The 8,944-nt window shown below is 38.5% G+C and overlaps 1 long non-coding RNA gene across 1 annotated transcript; it reads right to left on the reverse strand.

The window, feature by feature from the left end:
• Window positions 1-2,123: 2,123 nt before the first annotated feature.
• Window positions 2,124-5,043, reverse strand: LOC144366247 (uncharacterized). Its single transcript, XR_013425241.1, has 2 exons — window positions 4,854-5,043; window positions 2,124-3,856 (listed from the first exon to the last, which is right to left on the reverse strand). It is a non-coding gene; the product is annotated as an uncharacterized LOC144366247 (long non-coding RNA).
• Between the last annotated feature and the right edge of the window lie 3,901 nt (window positions 5,044-8,944).

Genomic DNA, 8,944 nt, shown 5'->3' on the forward strand with positions numbered 1-8,944 from the left:
TGGACCCACAGAGATCTGCTGATGGAAACCAGCCCTTAGCTTAGCACCGCCCCCAACACATGGACCCCCAACCCAGCAGACCCCAGAGCCTGTCACAGACGCTGGCCTGTGAAAACAACCTGTGCAATAAAACATAGACGTTATAAACATATACAATGAAAGTAACACACCGCTACACTTGCTCTAGCCTTGAAAGTTACCAGGCTACTTTGAACAACTCTATGACAGTACATTTGATAACTTTCAAAAATGTATTCTTGAAAAAATTCAACTTCCCAAAAATGACTCAAGGAGAACCACAGGAAATCATTGAAAAATACAGAATCAGTCATAAAAAATCTTGCTGTAAAGGAAAGGTCAGACTCAGTCATTAAAAAAATCCAAACATTTCATGAAGTTATACATGTAAATTAGCACAAGATTTTAGAAAATAACAACAGAGATGACATATCTAATTCATACTAAAGCTACAAACCCTTCAAGATAATGCTGGCAAAAACTTTAGTATCAGGAAATTCCTGAAAATAGGTGAAAAAATGTTAATTGAAGTATTAAGGACCTTAATGTAGAAACACATAAATAGGACACAAGAATGATGATTTACTAGGCTTTCTCAAAGAAAACATTTGTCTTTAAGAAAAATCTATGCAGATCAATATGACTGGGTTATAATCTTGCAATCAATGAAAACTGCATTTGAAAATTCAAAATCTACAGAAAGGGAAAGCATAAATAAATTCAGTTAATGACTGGGGTTTAGGTTAAGTGGGAGAGTGCTTGCCTAGAATGGAAGAGGCACTGTGTTTGATTCTCAGCACTGCATATAAATCACTAAAATAAAGGTCCATTGACAACCAAAAACATTTAAAATTAAATAAATGAATTAGTTAGCTAGTTAGTTAAAAACAAACCCAGTTGAGTTTCCTCATAATATTAGTGTAAAAAAAATGCTTTTGCCCAAGTCCAAATGCAACTTTCGAATGTTTAGGGCAGGGGCTGGTGTTGTGACTCAGAGGTAGAGCACTCATGTAATACATGTGAGGCACTGGGTTCTATCTTCAGCACCACATATAAATAAAATAAATATATTGCATCCAACTATAACTAATTAAATAAATATTTTAAAAATTTAGGGCATATAAATCCAGTCCATGTGTTTTTACTGGGTGAATGCCTATGTGTAAATTCAAGAATAATCATCACTGTTTCAGCTCTTCTTTCATTTTCAGAATTATATTTTAAAGCTAATTTTGAAACTCGATATTTCACTGGTCATTATATCCTAGTACATTTTCAAAATAACTGCATTTGTCTGTTATTTTTAACTGTGCTGTGCTAATCTTAGATTTTAAACATCCCTTAAAGCTACAAGTGGTAAAGTTTAGTGATGCTACTGGGACATATTGGGACATTTAAGAGGTGGGGCTTATGGGGAGAATTTTAGGTCATTGGTGGCAGATCTTCAAGGGGATTATGAGGGTCTGGCCCCTCCCTCTTTCTCCCTATGTCTTCCTGGTGGTAGACAGTTTTACTCTACCCTGATGCAATATCTCCCTTCAGGCCCAACTGACAATGAACTGAAACCTCCAAAACCATGAACCAAGCCTGGCCTGGTCAGCCACACCCATAATCCCAGCAACTCAGGAGGCAGAGGCAGGAATACCACAAGTTCAAGGCCAGACTGAGCAACTTAGTGAGAATAGGTCTCAAAGAATAAAAACAATCCTGGAAAACAGCTCAGTGTCAAAAAGCCCTGGATTTAATCCCCAGACAACTCAAAAAAAGAAAAGTCAAATAATCCTTGTCACAGATATGAATTATAGTGGTGGAGAGCTAACACAGCTAGCTGGATTACTTTATATGAAACTTCTTATCTGGGGTTCTGTATTCTGTAAGAAAGGACCATCATTTTCCTATGGAAACATCTAGTAGCAGACTTGATAGACATCTGCAATTTCAATAAGCATTCCAAGTGACTACCTAAAGGGATTGTGTAAATAACAGATTTCCCTGTGGGAGAGTTGCTATTTCCTCATCTGATTTCAGTCTCATTATAGGAAGGAAAATATTTTCAAAATGAAGGTTTTTGTGTTTCACAACGTGGAAATTCATACAAAAAATGCTTTATTGTGTAATTTAATACTTATATTTATTAGGTTGTGCAAGTAAACAATACTATGAGACACATGACAAACATAGCATATCAGATTATTCACAATGGCTATGAGGAGGTGGGCAAAGTACAATAAACACAAGAGCAAAGTTTCTCTAAAAATTCTAGTGTTACTAAATGATAATAACCAGTATACACCATTTTGTAATTAAATATTGTTAGGGTAAAGTGGGAAGTGCTACCAAAGAGAGATTAGGCCTTGGTCTACTTTTACACAAAACACCCCAGGAGCCAACTGGAAATTCAAAAGTTGTTGTTCATCTCTAGCATTGGCATTGTGTGAATGGTGCCCCCTAGTGGTTTGAGGGATGTAGCCTGCAGAGCTGTTTTTGCAGGAGCTGTGGAAGAAACAGGAAACTCTGGAATATTTCAAAGTGTTCTGAGTCCTAAAGACCAAATTTGTGAAAATGATTCCAAGTGGGAGGTTTCCCGGTACCCCCCACTTTGAAGATTGTCTCAAAAACTCATATTGACAATATCTGAATGCTCACCTGGCACCTCAGACCAACATGCCCAGATGACTGTCAAAATACAATGGAATCCAATCAGGGACTCTTATCCCAGTGCAAGAGGCTCCAGGGGTTCTTGAGATTTCAGGAGTTGGAGCTTCTACTTCAATGGAAGCCATGTCTTTGGTGGGGAAAACTCAGGTAGTGCTGTGCCTTTCAGGTGGATGGAGGTGTCTATTTAAATAACAGAGAAAGATGCTTCCAAGAATGTAAATTGGAAATGGAATGACACTGTAATAGGCATATGCCAGTCACAGTTTAGTAGGCAGGCATATACCTGCCACATATGCTTGAGTATATTCACTATGAGCACAGTGGGAGAGCTTAGGGCTGGGGAAGATTTTTAAAGGCAAAATTAAGAAGAAGTGCAAAAAAAATTTCAAAAAAACAACAATTCTAGGCAAGAATGTTAATCACAAGGATTATGTGAGTTCAAAGATAAACAGACAGTTGATGGACAGACCTCCTTGCAGAAGTCTGTTTCTAGAAGGCTGCATTCTGGAAGAATGTTGTGAACTTTTCTTGGGCAATCCTGGGTGAGATGGCTTCCTTCATAATGTCCTATCTTGTCTATTTGTAGGTCTTTGTTGTGTTGTTGTTAGATTTGACACTGAAGGAAATCTATTTTGATATCAATGATCCTGAAAGCTTTTTGAGAGTCCAGGCTGTCCTAGAAAGCTCTTCTGTGTCCTAAATATACTGGGCTGGTCCATGGAGGACAGTAGCAGCCTGCAGAAGCCTCCATACACTGAAACCTTAGAAGATCTTACCTCGAAGTGGAAGAAAATATCTGAGGCAGGGCTGGGGAAGAAGCGTCTTGCACATGTTTGTTTAAATTTGACAAGTGCTCTCTTTGTTTCTGTTGCTGTGGAGGGCCTGTATAAGTCCAACCTTCTCCAGGGCATTCTCTAATGCTTGGGAATACCCAGTCACATGAGCTATCCTGTTCACTAGGACCTCCCTGCATCTTCATAGCAGAGAAGCCAGGTCTTTCCAGTGGAGCCTACTGGGGGCAAGAGGGCTGTGCAGTGGTGCCCTTGTCAGATGGCCTCTGGGCATCTTGCTGGTGGAAAATCTGATAACTTTGGACAGGCAACTCCTGTTGTTTCCTGGCAGCAAATATCCTCTGTTTCTCTCTAGCTGGTAGTCTGGATCTTTTGTTTTGATACCAATTCTAAAAAGAAAGACAAATTATTTTCAATCAAATATTGTATAGGTAACCTTAGTTTCAGCATTACCACCGACTTGCTTCTTGACCTGGAGAAGACACAAAAAAGAAAATCCTTCCTGGGTTCTTCATATAATGTAGGTTGTAAATGGTGCCCAATTCCAAATTCCAAACTGTCCCCACAGTATGTAGCAGCCCTTCTGTCCATGAGAACCCAGGCTTTTCAAAGTCTCCCAGCAAACTCTCTGCAACTTCTGAATTTAGAATGAACATATCCTGAGCTGCCCTACACACATTCCCACAACTTCTTAATTTTTCTCAAGCTGCACCATCAAGGTACAATCATGACTCAGTGTATTGTAAGAATATTCTTAAATTTATTGCATTTAAAATACACATACAGAACAAGCAAGCTTTTGTCACAACTGGGCAGGGCATTGTACACGTGATTTGAACAACTGCACTGAACAACTCTAGTCTTCATGTTTTTCTCCTGCATCAATTGAGGATACCTGCAATGCCAGCCATAGTCCCCAGAGTTTAGAGGTGAGAGTGTGGAGATGAGAAAATGCTTTTTTGACTATGCAACTCAATGAGCTAGGGTTGTAGAGGGGCACAGCAAGAGTGTCTGTAAGCCTTTTGATATTTGATCACTCCTGGAACCCATTCCCAAATTCAGAATAGCTTTAGGTTAACAGCTGGAAATGATCTTCCATACATGCTTAAGATTTTTAAAATTGTCACTATTCATAAAAACTGGGACCTCTAAAACACGTTCTCATCTTCTCTTTCCAACATAATTATAACAGAAAGATGAGGTGCAAGATTCCACAATTTGTCAGTGGTGACTGAGAAGTTAGCAAGTAGGGTACAAAAATTAAACCAAAAAGTGGGTGCTCCTTTTCTCACATCCAGACCACCTGAAATGAAACTTTTTTAAAATTCTATTTTCTGTGTCATCTACAAAAGATATGTTCATGTAATTTTTGGACTTTTGACTTACATTGATTTCACATATGTGGCAATGAATTTGCTTGGCCAGCTCCTCCCGCATTTTAAAATTTGGGTATGGATTTTGTTCAAATGATCGATTAAGAATCTCCACATCATGTTTTGTAAATTTGTGCCTTGGTTTTGCTTTTCCTCTTTCTTGCTTTGTTTCTCCTGATTCCTCATGACAATCTTCAACTGAAGATGCTGAAAAAGATGGTAACATAAAGAACAGAATTTAGGAATACTAGAGGCATCCAGAGAAAGAAAAGAGTATTTGTTGACTAAGATTTTTCAAAGGTGGAGCAATGTCTCACACTTTATTCATAATAAAAAAAGATTAAGGGCCTATCTTTAAAAATACGAGGATACCATGATATTATGATCTGAAGGTTGGAAAAGGATTTTGGTCTAACAAAAATTCAAAAATATAAAGAAAGTGACTAATGCAATGCTCAGCCATATTAGTAACTGGGAAAGTACAAATAAATCAGCTCACATAAATCTCACACCCAACACTTTAAGTGGTTGCAGTAGAGTAGGGAAAGAATACGATTAAATGAACTAGGGAGTAGGCTTTCAGATGATACAAGTATTGATGTTTTATGACCACCTTCATTTTTTCTCTATAATATGAATTTCAAAGTGAGCTTACTGTTCCATATAACAATCAAATAAAGGATACTGAAGTTTTTGCATACATAACCTTTTCCTTACCCCTCTGCAATGTGATGGCAGTCTTAAAACACTAGTGCCAAGGGCTCGCCAAGAGTTTTATGGGGGCTTTGTTTGTTTGATGGTACTGAGAATTGAAGCCAGGCATGCTAGGCAAGCACTCTTCCACTGATAACACTCAAAATAGAAAAAGCTAAAAGGCTGGGTATTTAGCTCAGTAGTAGAGCACCAGTGGTTTTAATCCCCAACACAACAAAAAAATGAAAGAAAGAAAGAAAAAAAGAAAGAAGGAAAGGAAGAAAGAAGGAAAGAAAGAAAAAAGATGAGAGCCTAAAGTGGGGGGTTGAACTGTAAACAAATAGAGATTTATGAGACTGCAGTTATTATTAAGATGAAAATAAAATATTGTCAAATTAATTTGTTTTTACTGTAAGAGAAATATACATAGAATTGACATGAGAGGAAATGAGAAGAGAGTCAAAACATGCCCCTATCAAAAGGAAAGAAAAAACTCAAGTTAAAGCAGTAAGAACAAAGTAGGGACACACACACACACACACACACACACACACACACACACACACACACCATACCAAACCAAAAAAAAAATGGCAGTAGTTGCCCTCATTTCTCCTCCTTTAACTTCTCTCTCTCTTCAGTGGCTTTGTTTTTCCAGCATTTTTCAGAAGGGTAACAAATAAACCCAGTAGCTGTTCCACGAGCTTTACAATAGAGCTTCATCCCAACTCTTTCTTATTTTTCATTTTGAGACAGGGTTCAACTAAGCGGCCTCAAACTTAAGATCCTCCTGCTTCAGGCTCCAGGAGTCACAAAATGACAGGCATGCACCTCATGCCCCACTACTAGTGCATTGATAATTGTACAGAATAATGGGATCCTGGTTGACACTCTCAACACCCTCATATGCAACTGCCTCTTTCTTTCCTCTCCTTTTCTCTGGGTGACCTAATCCACTTGGAAGGCATCCATTCTTCCATAGAAAACAAATATGAAACATTTATTTCTGAGTTAGAAGAAACATTAGGCAGGATTTAACAAATGGTGCTGGAAAAACTGGATATCCCCATTCAAAGGATCAAGTTGGGCCTTTTACCCCACAGGGAAAAATTAACTCAAAGGAAATAAATAAAGCTAGAAAAATGCATGAAACCTGCTGCAACAAAACTTGAAGATAAAGTTTCTTGACATTGAATTTGGCAATGATTTCTTAGCTACATCACCAAAAGCACACACACAAGAACATTAGACTACATCTAAATAAAGAACTAAAGGATACAATGAAGTAAAGAAAAAGACAGTCTACAGATTTGGACAATCCCTTTGCAAATCATATCCGGCAAAGTGTTGATATCAAGACAAATAACCACAACTTACACAGAACTGTAAATTAAAATGGGAAAAGGATTTGAATAGACATTTCTCCAAAGAAGAAAAACCCATTGTCATTAAGCATGTGGAAAGATGGTCAACATCACAAATCATTAGGGAAGTGAAACTCAAATCTGCAGGGAGATAACACATCACTCTCATTAGGGTGGCTACAGTCCACAAACTAAATAACCAGAGTAAAGAATCTGCAGCATGGGAGCAGAGGAACTGGAACCCTTGATGTGGAAAACAACATGGCAGTTTCTCAAAAAAAATTTAAAAATGACTCTATTATCCAGGAAATTGACTTGTATGAGGTACCAAGAGAGTCAAAATCATACAAACCAAAAGTAGTATTTGATAGTGTCCAGGGGCTAAGGAGCAGGGTACGGAATTGGGAATTATGGTTTAATGAAAGCCACATCAAGATAACTAACCCACTCCATAGAACAGATTTAACTCACTGTGAGGGTTTAGCCTCCCTGGCCTTAAAGACCACACCTCAAAATGTTGTTCCATCAGGATTAAGTTTTTCACACAGAAACTTCAACATTGGGTCCATTTCAGCTGGACTGAGCCCAGAGCTGTTTAACTCTCAGTCATGCACCGAATAACAATGCTGTGGTCAAGAATGGACTGGATATATGATGGTGATGGCACAGAGCATGTCATCAAGTTATCAGAGATATATTAGTTTATGTACATGCACCCAATGGTGTCCACACAACAAATGTCTCCTCATATGTTTCTCAGAATTGGTTCAAATCATTAAGCAATGCCCAAATGGAATCATGTTTGGTGCTTTTTGATGTTTTTTAATATGATAAATACAGTTCTCTCTAAAATACAGGCATATTAATTTCTCTCCTATTAAACAAGGATGATAATCTCCTTTATTAACAAATTCAACATACTATGTAGTCATAATAGTGAGCTCTGGAGAGTACATAGGAGGCTTATTCATGTCTAGGAGAGGCTGGTGAGAAGGGTAAAGGAGGCAGTGCTTTCAACCATGCCACTTAGCAGAAATCTCCTCAACAATTCATATGCAGTACCATTTTTCTACCTCTCATCCTAGAGAACCATCAATGAGCTGCAGCATGAAATACTAGCCATGAGATGCAAGTTCCCCAATTGTTCAGAAACAACAGCTAAAATGGGATTAAAAGAATAATAATAAAGCACTCTATTCACAGCAAATGTCACATGTGGTTAGGCCAGCTCATCACAGCCAAGATTCCAGGGGAGCTTCTGGTCTAGATTCATCCCACTCCCTATTCCATAACTCAATATGAAATGTTTCCAGCATTTCTGAAATGCAAATGTGCACACTGAAAATGTTTGAAAGACATGAGTTTTTTTTTTTTTTCAAATAAAGCTCAGTAGTAACAAGCAGTAACCAAAGAGACAAGTCCTTTAGATTGCTCTAGCCCCATGGTTAGAAGCAGGAACTCTGGCATCTGCTTAGCCAAGTTCCTTGGTGGCTTTATGAAAGACTTCACATGCCAAAGGGACTACAGTTGAGTCATCCCTGTTTGAAGGCCCTTTGATGCACATTTTTGCCTCTGAGACCCTCTGGCCAGTTGACTCCTGAGTCACTATGTACAGTTTGGGAGGAGGGTCATGTATAAGTTGCAAGACAGCTGACTCCCAAACCTTCTCCTCTAAACTAGAGCTCCTATAGAAAAAGAAATCAGAGACAGAACCAAGACTTCTGCAAGCCCATCTGATGAGAAACCTTGCAGGAAAAAATCTCTTCCACTATCCTAGGCTTGGAAAGTTCCACAATTTAATTCTGAATTGAACAGAATAAAAAAAAATCATTTGTGAACTGGAAAAAACAATTCCCAAGACCACTCATTTAATTTTCCAGTGTACTTTCTCACCTAAGATTCTAGAGTATCTGTGGCATGATAAGCAAGTACCCTACAATTTAGCTATACCCATGCTCTTTGTGTGTTCTGTGGGGGAGGAAGCCACATGGAAACCAGGGCCTCCTGCATGCAGGCCTTGTGCATGCAGGCCTCTGGCAATGTAGAC

This window comes from Ictidomys tridecemlineatus, chromosome 1 (genome assembly GCF_052094955.1).
Source record: "Ictidomys tridecemlineatus isolate mIctTri1 chromosome 1, mIctTri1.hap1, whole genome shotgun sequence".
NCBI lineage: Eukaryota > Metazoa > Chordata > Mammalia > Rodentia > Sciuridae > Ictidomys > Ictidomys tridecemlineatus.